The following is a 13,030-nucleotide window of genomic DNA, read 5'->3' on the forward strand; positions in this document are numbered from 1 at the left end:
AAGAAAGAAGGGTTCCATGGCCAGGTGCTATGGTTCATGCCTGTAATCCCAGCACTTTGGGAGGCCGAGGCAGGTAGATCACTTGAGGTCAGGAGTTCAAGACCAGCCTGGCCAACATGGCGAAACCCTATCTCTAAAAAAATAAATACGTAAAATAAATTTTAAAAGAAGTAAGGGTTCCATGGCTGTGGAAATTTGAAATCCACTCTCCTAGAAGCGTTCCTCAAAAATTCTTTTCATCTCTTCAGTCTCAGACTGAGCCAGGCAAGGCCGTGGCCCCTCTTCTCCACCAGATGGCAGCAACCTGCCTGTTACTAGCCGTGCCAGCCTGTGTCAACCAGCACAAGATGTTCAGAAAAATATCCCGGGGAAAGACTAGGAGAATGTTAGCGCCAGTACTGAAGACAAGTAAACAGGTTGAAGTGACTCTCTGCAGACGACTTCCTGATACAGAACCCCCTGGGCATCTGTGGCTGTAAATATACCAACTGTCCTGCACCAGCCACCAGCCAAACTAGTGCTACCCATCTCTCTGCCAGGTGGGAGACCCACCACCCAGTTCTGTTTTAACTCCTTCTTAAACCAAGAAGGCTCTCAGGGCGCTATATACACAGCCTTTGGTAGCCTAAGGTCAGTTTGGGCAGCTTACCCAGTTGTTAATGAATTAATATGGCACAGAGCAGGGCCAGGCGCGGTCGCTCAGGCCTATAATCACTTTGGGAGGCCGAGGCGGGCGGATCACTTGAGGTCTGGAGTTCGAGACCAGCCTGACCAACATAGTGAAACCCTGTCTCTCCTAAAGATACAAGAATTAGCCAGGCATGGTGGCGGACGCCTGTAATCCCAGCTACTCGGGAGGCTGAGGCAGGAGAATCGCTTGAACCTGGGAGTCAGAGGTTGCAGTGAGCTGAGATCGCGCCACTGCACTCCAGCCTGGGTGACACAGCGAGACTCCGTCTCAAAAAAAAAAAAAGAGCCACAGAGGGGACATCAGATTCTCTTTCAGAGGCCCCAGGAGTTTCCTTCCAATTTCCCAAAACACTCATGAGGAGGGGCAACGTTAAATCTGATAGGCTAAATACTTGGGGAGGCTTGACCTTCTATCTTGTGGGTGCTTTTATCAAAGAACAGACTTGAAAAAGGACAAGTGCTGTGTACACAGTTGCTCCATTCACTCATCCAACAGGTATTATTGTGTACCTACTGTGTGCAGTCCTAGGCTACATGCTTCAGGGGATTCAAAGGTGAATTCGATTCAGGTCTTTCTTAAAGAGGTTAATATAACTTAGTCCAAATGACAGGTCATTGGGTCATGGGTATTGAAGTGCTGTACATTGAGTTTTTGTTTCTTCTTTTTCTTCCTCCAGATTTCTGTTCCTTATTGTTTGGCTCAGGCCAAAAATTAAATGATGAGGCCATGAAATGGGGAAGAAACAGGGAAAGGAAGTGGTTGGAAGGAAGCCAGAGAAGGCTCAAACGTTTGCCACAGGACTCCGTGAAGTTGGTGGAGGCTCAGCCCAGGAGGGTTCTCGGCTTTGCCCAGGAAAGAATTCAAGGGTGAGCTGGTGGTGTTAGACAGCAACTTTTATTGAAGTGGCAGTGTCCAGCAGCAGCAAAGGTACTACTTTTTGCAGAGCACGACTTCTCCATAGGCAGTGTGTCCAGAGTAGCAGCTCAGAGGCAGGGCTGCAGTCATAGTTATACCCACTCTTAATTATATGCAAAATAAGGGGCAGATTCTGTAGACATTTCTAGAAAAGGGGTATCCAGTCATTGCCATGGGAAGGGGCGGTAACTTCCAGGTGTTGCCATGGCATCAGTAAACTGACATGGCATGCTAGTGGGCATGTCTTATGGGGAGGTGTTTTCGCCCTGTCCCTGTTTTAGCTAGTCCTCAATTAGGCCCCGTGTCTGAGCTCCACCTCCAGACGTGAGCTGAGTCCTGCCTCCTACCTCAAAGTGAAGTGTAGAATCAGGGACGCTGTTATTGATGTGCACAGATCTTAAAGCAAAGCATTTCTCCCATCATCTCCCATTGATTTTCCCAGAGAATTAGTGACCCTAGCTCTGACCTGTCTGATCTTGCAAATGCAGACTGCCTGATTCTTTAACTTGTCTTAAAAATAATACTTATCGGTTTAATGCATTTTGTTTTAAAAGATACAGACTGGGCCAGGTGCGGTGGCTCACGCCTGTAATCCCAGTACTTTGGGAGGCTAAGGCAGGTGGATCACCTGAGGTCAGGAGTTTGAGACCAGCCTGACCAACATGGTGAAACCCCGTCTCTACTAAAAATACAAAAAATTAGCCAGGTGTGGTGGCGGGCACCTGTAATCCCAGCTACTCGGGAGGCTGGGGCAGGAGAATCGCTTGAACCCGGGAGGCGGAGGTTGCAGTGAGCCGAGATTGTATTCCAGCCTGGGCGACAAGAGTGAGACTCTGTCTAAAAAAAAAAAAAAAAAAGATACAGACCACGGCTGGGCTCGGTGGCTCACACCTATAATCCCAGCACTTTGGGAGGCCGAGGCAGGTGGATCACGAAATCAAGAGATAGAGACCATCCTGGCCAACATGGTGAAACCCCGTCTCTACCAAAAATATAAAAATTAGCTGGGCATGGTGGCACGTGCCTGTAGTCCCAGCTACTTGGGAGGCTGAAGCAGAAGAATCGCTTGAACCTGGGAGGCGGAGGTTGCAGTGAGCCAAGATTGCGCCACTGCACTCCAGCCTGGTGATAGAGCGAGACTCCATCTCAAAAAAAAGGCCGGGCGCGGTGGCTCACACCTGTAATCCCAGCACTTTGGGAGGCCGTCTTAATAAATAAATAAATAAACAAATACATAAATAAATAAATGATACAGACCTTGAGGTCACCTCTCTCGGCTTTGGAGCCCCCCTCCCTCTGTCTCCGTACAGGGGAGCTTCTTCCTTCTTTCTTCTCCCTTCTTTCTTGCCTATTAAACTCTCCACTCCTAAAAAAAAAAAAAGAAAAAAAGAAAGAAAGAAAGGAAAAAGAGAAAAAGATACAGATCTTGCCAGGTACAGTGGCTCACGTTTATAAATCCCAGCACTTTGGGAGGCTGAGATGGGCGGATCACCTGAGGTCAGGAGTTTGAGACCAGCCTGGCCAAGATGGCAAAACCCTGTCTCTACTAAAAATACAAAAATTAGCTGGGTGTGGGGGTGGGCACTTGTAATCCCAGTTACTCTGGAGGCTGAGGCACGAGAATCGCTTGAACCCATGAGGCAGAGGTTGTGGTGAGCCAAGATCACACCACTGCACCCCAGCCTGGGTGACAGAGTGAGACACCATCTCAAAAAACAAGACACACACAAAAAAGATACAAACCTAGGCTGGGCACAGTGGCTCACACCTGTAATCCCAGCACTTTGGGAGGCCAAGGCAGGTAGATCACCTGAGGTCAGGGGTTTGAGACCAGCCTGGCCAACATGGTGAAACCCCATCTCTACTAAAAATACAAAAATCAGGGCCGGTTGCAGTCGCTCACGCCTGTAATCCCAGCACTTTGGGAGGCCAAAGCGGGCAGTTCACAAGGTCAAGAGATCGAGACCATCCTGGCTAACCCAGTGAAACCCCGTCTCTACTAAAAATACAAAAAATTAGCTGGGCATGGTGGCACGCACCTGTAGTCCCAGCTACTCGGGAGGCTGAGGCAAGAGAATCGCTTGAACTGGGGAGGTGGAAGTTGCCTTGAGCCGAGATCGCGCCACTGCATTCCAGCCTGGGCAGTAGAGTAAGACTCTGTCTCAGAAAATAAAAAAACATACAGACCAGTCTGGGCAACATAGTGAGGTCTTCATCTCTACAAAAAAATTAAAAATTAGCTGGTCATGGTGGCACACGCCTGTAGTACCAGCTGCTTGGGAGGCTGAGGTGGGAGGATCGCTTGAGCCCAGCAGGTTGAGGCTGCAGTAAGCCAGGATCATGCCACTGCACTCTAGCCTGGGGGACACAGCAAGACCCTGTCGCAAAAAACAAAAAACAAAAACAAAAAACAAAAAAACAAAAAATGAAATGTAAAGAATAAAACAGAATGAACCATAACTTCATTGTCCACAGGTAATATTTCCTAAATATATATACCTCACTATGCAATGTGAGAAAGATGAAAAACGAAAAGAGAAAGCCCTCCCACCACTTTTCTCTCAAAATATTTCTAAAATAACCAGTTAGATTGTTTAAATTTCCTTCCAGAAAAAAAAAAAGTCATGCATTCAGCTGCTCATATATCTCTAAGCCTGTACATACTTATCCTCTGCTATTGTAATTATTTGCACAAAAGATCACACTGTACGTACTGTTCTGTTCTGTACCTTGTTTTCATTTATGGAAGTATCTTGGACATCTTGCCCTGTAGCACAGACTAATCCACCCCATTCTTTTAAATGGCTACATTGTTTTCCCTCATGTGGCTCTGGGATGTGTTGTCACCAGTCAGCTTTTGCTGTTGCAAACAAAACTGCCTGGTTCTTAAAAGGCCCAGCTATTTCTGCACACGATTTTCCCGCAGGCCCCACAGTTGTGCCCAGAGTCTTAGGAAATAACCTTTGGGGTGAAGGGAAAGCCAACGCTTGGGCCCCTGGAGCTGCCCAGTGGCTTCATATTACGAATGTGTGGCTTTGACCTCTTTGGGGAAGTTGTCACTCCTCTACCTCCTGTTCCTGACAATCTGGCATGGCTGCTCCCAGGCTGGCCCTCCGGACCATGGGCTGCCCTGGGATGGAGTCCTTGCATCTCCCAGCTGGGTGAGGGCTTGCTGGGTCAGCAGACGGGCTCCCTGGGGCTCTTGGCTTGGGCTGGGATTGCTGTGCTTGGTTGGTGTTCACGGCTGCACAGTGCTGCTCTGAGATTCATAAATAAACAGGAAGCCAGTCCACTTCCTCCTTGCTGGGGTTGGTCCCCAGTCCTTATCAGCCAGTTAGCCCAAAGGGGAAGGAGCAGCCCAGGATTCAGAAGGCTACTTCCTGGTAGAGGTGATGAGGGATTCTGGCCTCACTGCCAGCATAGCCTCCCCATCTCCGTGCACCTATCTACCCAGCACGGATAGCCTTCCTGACAATCAAAGTTAGGCTCAAATTCTCCCCTTTGGGAAGATTTTTCTGATAAACCCTGACCTTATTTCTTCGGTTCCGAGGTCAAATTCTTTTGAACTTGTAGGAAGCAACTGTCTAGGTGTTTGTGTGTGTTTTCTCCCTGAAGGCAGCACTGACACATTTTCTTCTGCTTCTTCCCAGTCCCCACCCAGCATGGCTCTCTATTCATGGGGAATGCTCCACAGAGGTTTGAAGACTGAATGACCAATTATAAAAGCGGTGCCAGACAGGGCTGCAGCCTCAGCTCACAATGGGGCTGGAAAGCATTGCTTCTTGGGACCATGGGGCAGCTGAACAGGAGGGAGTGGTGAGGACAGTTACCAGAGTGTGAAGCTGAGGTGTGGCTGGGTGAGGCTGGCGATGAGAGCTGCAGATATTCTGTCTAGTCAACAAGTCCTGAAAGCCACTAGACCACATGGAAAATCAGTTCCCTAATTAAAGAGTCACTACGTACATTATACCGGGGGTGCCCATTTTAAAGGAATTAAAATTTTAAAAATACAGTCAAACATAAACACAATGCGGAACATATTTAATCTTTTGCAGTGAGACTCAAAGTGCACATCGGGATACCACTGTGCCTCAGGCAGTCATTATGACTATCAATTACTTTACAGAACATTAAACTTAGGCCTGCCGGCCTGGAGCAAGTGAGCCACTGTCAGTTGCTTTTTTCTTTTCTTTTTTTTTTTTTTTTTTTGAGATGGAGTCTCACTCTGTTGCCAGGCTAGAGAGCAGTGGCACGATCTTGGCTCACTGTAACCTCTGCCTCCCAAGCTCAAGTGATTCTCCTGCCTCAGCCTCCTGAGTAGCTGGGATTACAGGTACGCGCCACCACACCCAGCTAATTTTTGTAGTTTTAGTAGAGATAGGGTTTCACCATGTTGGCCAGGCTGGTCTCGAACTCCTGACCTCAAGTGATCCGCCCACCTCAGCCTCCCAAAGTTCTGGGATTACAGGCATGAGTCACTGCGCTGGGCTTGTCAGTTGCTTTTTAAAAAAATCTCTGAAATCACCCTGTTCAGTGGCCACCATTTTCTTTTTTTAAGAAAGCTGGTACAGAAACCAAACTAAAAAACAAACACCACAACCAAAACCCCAATTATCTCCACTTTGCAGCTGTACGGACTTCAAATAAAAGTTTCTCTATTAAGCACCTGGAGTGCAGAGACACGTGGGACACATGAGGGTTGGAGACCCGCAGGTGAGGACGGAGTGGAGAGTGATGGGTGGGCCTGGCTGGGGGCTTAGGTAGGAGGACATTGAAGCAGAGACCTTCAGGGATGTGCAAGAGGGTCCAGGGTGTGAGGGCAGAGCTCTCTGAGCTGCACCTCAAGGCTGAGGCAGATGAAAGAGCAGCTCTGAAGGCCCATAATCCCTCAGAAAGGCATCCATGTTTATAATGTGGATCACGAAAGTGGACTGAGGGATGATCCTGGTGGCTGTTCCAGGGACGTGTGAAATTCAAGGTGTTTTTTGTTTGTTTGTTTTGAGACAAGGTCTTCTCTGTCACCCAGACTGAAATGCAGTGGCTCAATCACGCCAGCTTTTTTTTTTTTTTTTGTAGAGATAGGTGTCTCACTGTGTTGCCCAGGCTGTTCTCCAACTCCTGTGCTCAAGCGATCCTGCTACCTCAGCCTCCCAAGTGTGGAATTACAGGGTAAGCCACTGCACCTGGCCTCAAAGTGCTCTTCATCTTCACCTAGTGGCAGCATCCTGGGAGTAGGAGTGGGCATGGGGGGGGCGTGGAGGGGAGGGTGGGAAGTTCAGCTCCTTCCATGCCCTGCACAGTTTCCGAAGCTTCAACCCAAGGCCAGTTTAAGGTTATACTCCAGAAGTAGAGGAGGGGGGGCTCCATAGCTCCACAAAGATGGGTAGAGTCGGGGCAAAGGCTGGGCCTAGAGTGTCGGATGCGGACTGTAGCCTCTGAGGCTAGCAAAACACTCCTAGCCCTCCCAGCACACTGGCACTCCTGCCCAGCCCAGTCCCAATCAGACAAGAAGAGATAAGTGGAAACCTCAGGTTAAAAATACCCAGACTTGTAAAGAGAAATAAGAACAGGAAGGAAGTGTGGGGAGGCAAGGCGGAATAGAGAAAAAGCCCCAGAGAAGGAGAAGATGTTCTGAGTGGCCAGAAGCTGATCAGGTGAAGTAGGTGTGGACACCCTCCAGGTGCCTGCCGGGTTGGTAGGCATAGCATGGGGTCGAGATGGGCTTTGCCTTCCTGGGCATAGTTCAGGCAGGTCCTCCCAGAGAAACGGTTTTGACTCACTAATACCAGGATTCAGATCCCCTCAAAGAGTTTCAGGCCAGGAGATGAGTGGATGAGCACAGGGCCTCCTCCAAGGATGGTGGGGCATTCGTGACAGGAGGGGAGCCTGTCATATCTGTTACTTTCTCTGAGGGGGAAGGGGCCAGCTAAGCCACCAGACCCTCAGTGTTGGGCAGGGTGGAAAGAGAGTTTAGTTGGCCTTGGGAACAGCAGCCACTCTTGTCAGAGGAAGCGGGGACAGTGAGAAGGCTGAGTGAGGCGGCACAGTGTTGTCTGTATGCCCAGAGGCTAATACTAGGGCTCTGGATCTAGGGTGGCTGTGTTCGACTCCTGAGTCTGTCACCTAGCTGCATGACCTGGGACTAACACGTAATTTTGCTGTGTTTCAGTTTCCTCATCTGTAAAACGGGGCTAACAATAGGTGACCTCATGGCAGTGTAGTGAGGGTAAGTGAGCTGATAAGCCCACGGCTGCTAGAACAGTATCTGGGCCCTAGTAATAGCTAACACTATTGGAGTTGGGGTTGAGGGCAGTGCAGCGGTGGATAGAAAAGACGTACCTAACACCTTATACCAGTGGAACAGTCCTTCACAGACAGGCTGACACCACAGCAAGCCAGGAGGGGGCTGGGAACAGGAGGCTGTAGAGATCAGTAGAATACAGGCCCGAGTGCTCAGGAACTGATATCTTATGGAGGATACAAACAACTAAGCGACCACATTTGAGCATAACACAAGAGAGTTTCATACAAGTGCTAGGGTGCCGAGACACAGGGCAACTTTGTCTGCCGTCAGTGTTTGGAAAAGGCCAGGCAAGCTGGTCTTGGAGGTTAAGGAGGCCGAGAAGAAAGGACATGAAAAGATAGTCTAAGAAACAGGGAATACAGTGTACAAGGCGGCAGCTCCTGAGTGGTTGGCTGGGGCTTGAAAGTGAGTGGTGTGGCTGGGGGTGACCAGTTTGCAGCGGCCAGCAGGGACTGGTCTTGCAAAGCTCTGCCAAGAGTTTGCACTTTATCCTGTGGCAGGAGGCAAATGGAAAGACTAGGAAGTGGGGGAACCAATCAGATTTGTGTACTTGAAAGATTTCTTGGCCAGGCATGATGGTTCATGCCTGTAATCCCAGCACTTTGGGAGGCTGAGGTGGGTGGATCGCTTGATGTCAGGAGTTCGAGACCAGCCTGACCAGCATGGAGAAACTCTGTCTCTACTAAAAATACAGAAATTAGCCGGGTGTGGTGGTGGGTGCCTGCAATCCCAGCTACTCGGGAGGCTGAGGCAGGAGAATCACTTGAACCCAGGAGGCGGAGGTTGCAGTGAGCCGAGAGTGTGCCACTGCACTCCAGCCTTGGTGACAGAGTGAGACTCCATCTCAAAAAAAAAAAAAGAGAGATTTATCTGGCAGAAGCATGGAGGGTAAATAAGAGGGGAAGGGAGCAGTGGCAGGGAGGTCCACTGGTTAAGTGGTCCCAGCAGTGGTCAGGACAAGAGACAATGAGGGAGGGGTCTTAGAAAGTGGATTTATCTGGAAGTATGACAAAGAGGAAGGGGTGGAGATCGGCAACTGGGCATTTAGTGATGGAGATCGGGAATATAGAGAGGGGAGTGGGGATCTCACTCCCATCGCTCAGACTGGAATGCAGTGGCGCAATCTCGGCTCACTTCAGCCTCAACTTCGTGAGCTCAGGTGATCCTCCCACCTCAACCTTCTGAGTAGCTGGGACTACAGGCGTGGACCACCACACCCACCTAATTTTTGTATGTTTAGTAGAGACGGGGTTTCACCATGTTGCCCAGGCTGGTCTCAAACTCCTGGGCTCAAGAGATCCACCCACCTCAGTCTCCCAAAGTGCTGGGATTACAGGCACAGCCACCATGCCCGGCCTACAAAGAAGGTTTTAGAAAGGTAAGCTTGAGGTGGCTGAGACTGCCAGGAGGGCACAGGAGAGGACAGAAATGATGAGTACCGCCACAAGAAGGAGGTCCAGCAGGAGATGCCCTTCACAGTGAGTAGGGCAAGCTTTACCATGATGCAAATATATGGATGGACACTGAGTCACAGGCAGAGTGTAGCATGTGGGGTCTCCTGCAGGAGGTGTGGGAAGTGTATTGCAGGGGCTGAGAGGGCTCCCTCGCTCCAGATCATGGCCAGAAAATGGCAAAGGATCACAGCTTACACTGCCTGGTTAAATTACACAATGGAGTATATGATCTAACATAAACTAAATTAACCTTTACAGAATGAACAAGGGGTTTAAAAAGATTCCAGCAAAAACCCTGCAGATTAAAGATCACCCTAATTTAGCAAGCACAGGCACACAAGAAAACGGAAAAGCTGGCCCTGCTCCTCACAGGAACTCTGCCAGCCCTGTTATGAGGCTAAAACAGTGACAGTCTAATCAGGGCTCACAGGAAGATGGCCAAAAGTTTTTTTTATTTTTAATTTTTATGGGTATAGAATAGTTGTACCTATGTATGGGGTATGTGTGATACTGTAACACAAGCATACAGTGTGTAATGATCAAATCTGGGTAACCGGGATAGTCAACACCTCAAACACTGATCATTTCTTTGTGTTGGGAACATTCCAAATATTCTCTTCTAGCTATTTTAAAAAATACAATAAATGATTGTTAACTATAGTTGCCCTATTGTATTATCCAACACTAGAACTTATTCCTTCTTTTTCGTAATTTGTAGTTATCAAGGTGACTATTTGAAATGTGGACTTTCACATCTACCATTGCTAAAAAAACGAACCTCACCCCAAATATATATTGTATCTTGAGGTCCTAATGAGAGTAGGTTGTGTATACAATGTATACATAATTGAACATATATTAAGGGTACATGCTCAAATGTTATGACTATGTGATATAACACCTCAGTTTGGGGGTTTTCATCTCATACAGAATTTGATTTGGGCAAAAATTCTTAAGTCATGGGTTTTGGGTCTCGGGAAATGAACTGGTTTCCTGCTTATCAGTTCCCCACATCTGAAATCCTATGTATTGCACTTACTTCTAAGAACAAAGGATGCTTGTATTCCAGAGTGTGGCTGCAATGGCTCATTTGTCCTTCATTACCTTGGTCCTCTCTTCCTTCTGGAGATGAGGGAAAGATTAGCTGAGCTCCCTAGAGAAAAGCCTTACGTAAACACAAAGTGTTGCTGAAGTTATTGTTACTATTTTCAACAACACTAAGAGGCAGCAATGGTGTATGGTGCTCCAAGGAGTTCTAATCAGGATCCAGGAGTGGAGCGGTTCTAACCTCTTAATACCATGTGAATCCAGGGGTCCTTCTGGCATATGAGTCCTATGGGGCCTGGAGGCTGCTGGGGCTTAGAAAAGATGACCCATGTGCAACACTTGCAGGGAATTAAAAAAAATAAAATAAAACAAAAAATAGAAAAGATGAAGCCCCCAAAGGGTGAGATTATCATTCTCTAACAAGGGAAGAACCCACCTAATACTAGACAGAGTCTGAGATGGAACTGGACCAGCCACTGGTCAAGGAAAGGGTTCCTAGTGTCAGCCTAGGAGCCAAAGCCAGAGAGCTGATGTCTTCATGGAGACTTGGGTACCTGCATCCTACATACAGAGGAGGCTGGGGTTGGGGTAAGGGGCCTTCCTGGCCTTTGTACTCTTTATTTCTCTCTCAAGCCAATAATACACACTCAGAAAATGTTATATTAAATAAACATTTTGGAGCTAGGGAGACAGGGTCTTGCTCTGTCACTCAGGCTGGAGTGCAGTGGTATGATCTTGGCTCACTGCAACCTTTGCCTCCCCAGCTCAGTCAATCCTCCCACCTCAGCCTCCTGAGTAGCTGGGACAACAGGCATGTGCAACCATGCCTGGCTAATTTTATTTTTTGTAGAGATAGGGTCCCACTATGTTGCCCAAGCTGGTCTGAAACTCCTGGGCTCAAGCGATCCTCCTGCCTCGGCCTCCCAAAGTGCTGGGATTACAGATGTGAGCCATCACACCTGGCCTAAAATAATTATTTTTATTTTTTGGAGCACAATTGTGGGAGGATTTAATAGAGTGAGGATGATTATTCTCCACAATGTATGTCCGGAACTTATGTATTGATTCCTTGCCCTGTGTGCAAGGTGCTGTACTAGCCGCCATGGAGACACAGAGATGAATGAGACATCAGGATGCTGATGATTAAGATATGCACACACCCACAGCACAATGTGAGTACTGGGGCTTGAAAGGGTCTGAGGAAAAGGAAGCAGGGTTCCAAGGTGGATGAGGGTCAGGCATAATCATGGAGGAGATGGCCCCTGGCCTGGGCCTTGAAGGCTAGGAGGGTCTTGCCAGGTGGAGGTAGAGGTGGAAGGAATGACATTCCCAAAGAAGGAGCAAAATCCCCAAATGGAAAAGCATGGGATGTGCATGACCAACGGTGAGTACTTCCTTCTGGCTGGCATCCCAAAGGTGAAGGAGAAGAGTGGATTTGGAAAGGTGTTTTAGAACGAGATTTCAAATGGCCACGTACTAGACCTCTAAATCCAGAGTTTATCTTCACTGAGCCACGGGGATCCTTGAAAAGCTTTTGGGCAAGAGAGCCAGTGAACCCAAAAAAGTTAAAAAATGAAACCAAACCTGTCCAGGGTCCCGTGGTGAGTTAGTTTAAGGCCCAGACCGGACTTGAATCCAGATTTGGATTGACACAAGCAAGGTACCTGGCCCTCACATTGACCAGACATAGATGGGTCTATGGGAAAGCATTCCAGGCCAGGGGTGGGCAGACTGCTTCTCCCAGAAGCCATGGAGCACGAGTTTCCAAGTAGCTGGGCGTCTTACCCTGCTGCTGGCTTAGGTCTTGGAGCTGAATATTCCCATGGAAACTGGGTGGTGGATGAGCCAGTGGCTGGACTGCAGTTCTTGGGAATCCGGATGGGTTGGGCTGGGAATGGCAGTGTGGGATCACTGCAATAAAATAAAGGGAGAGGAGCCCTTGCGATGTCCTGGGGTGTGAGGCACACAGGGCGTGGGGCCTTGCATTCCTGGATGGTTGAGACGCCGCAGCTGATTATTATCATTATTATTCCTGTTTTGGCTTCTCCGAGCTTTCATCCTGCAGGACCCTGCCTTGCTAGGCCAGCATCACCAACTAGCAAGGGGCGGGGCAGGGCAGGCGTCTCCTGGCTGCAAGAGAACACAGCATGACTATGGGTTTCTCTCCCAGGGCTGAGCTCCTTCCTAACTCTGGAAGAATTTCTCAAGGGGAAACTGAGGCACAGAGGCAAGGAATGATTTCACCAAGTTTCTGTAGCAGAGATTCCTTCTCTTCCCCATCACTTCCCACTCACTAGGTCATCCCTGTCCTCCCTCAGTTGGGGCAAATCTCGCTGGCCCGGAGGGGAGCCAGAGAAGGTGTGGATTCTAGAAGAGAGAACTGGGCTGCAGCCAGGACAGCAGAACTGGTACCCTCTGTGCCAGATGCTGCGGGCATCATGAGGTCAGGCTCCTGGTTTCGCGTCTCTCTGGAAGGTTCTGCCATATGGGTGGATCCTCCCCAACCCCCTGAGGGAAGGCAACACTGCAGACGTGCAAAATGCCCAGCTCCCTCCCGTCAGGGGCCAGATTCAGCATCCTTGGATAGGAAAAGCCTGGATCTCTGGATCTCGTAAAGAT

Source organism: Pan troglodytes, chromosome 19, assembly GCF_028858775.2.
Source record: "Pan troglodytes isolate AG18354 chromosome 19, NHGRI_mPanTro3-v2.0_pri, whole genome shotgun sequence".
NCBI classification, from domain to species: domain Eukaryota; kingdom Metazoa; phylum Chordata; class Mammalia; order Primates; family Hominidae; genus Pan; species Pan troglodytes.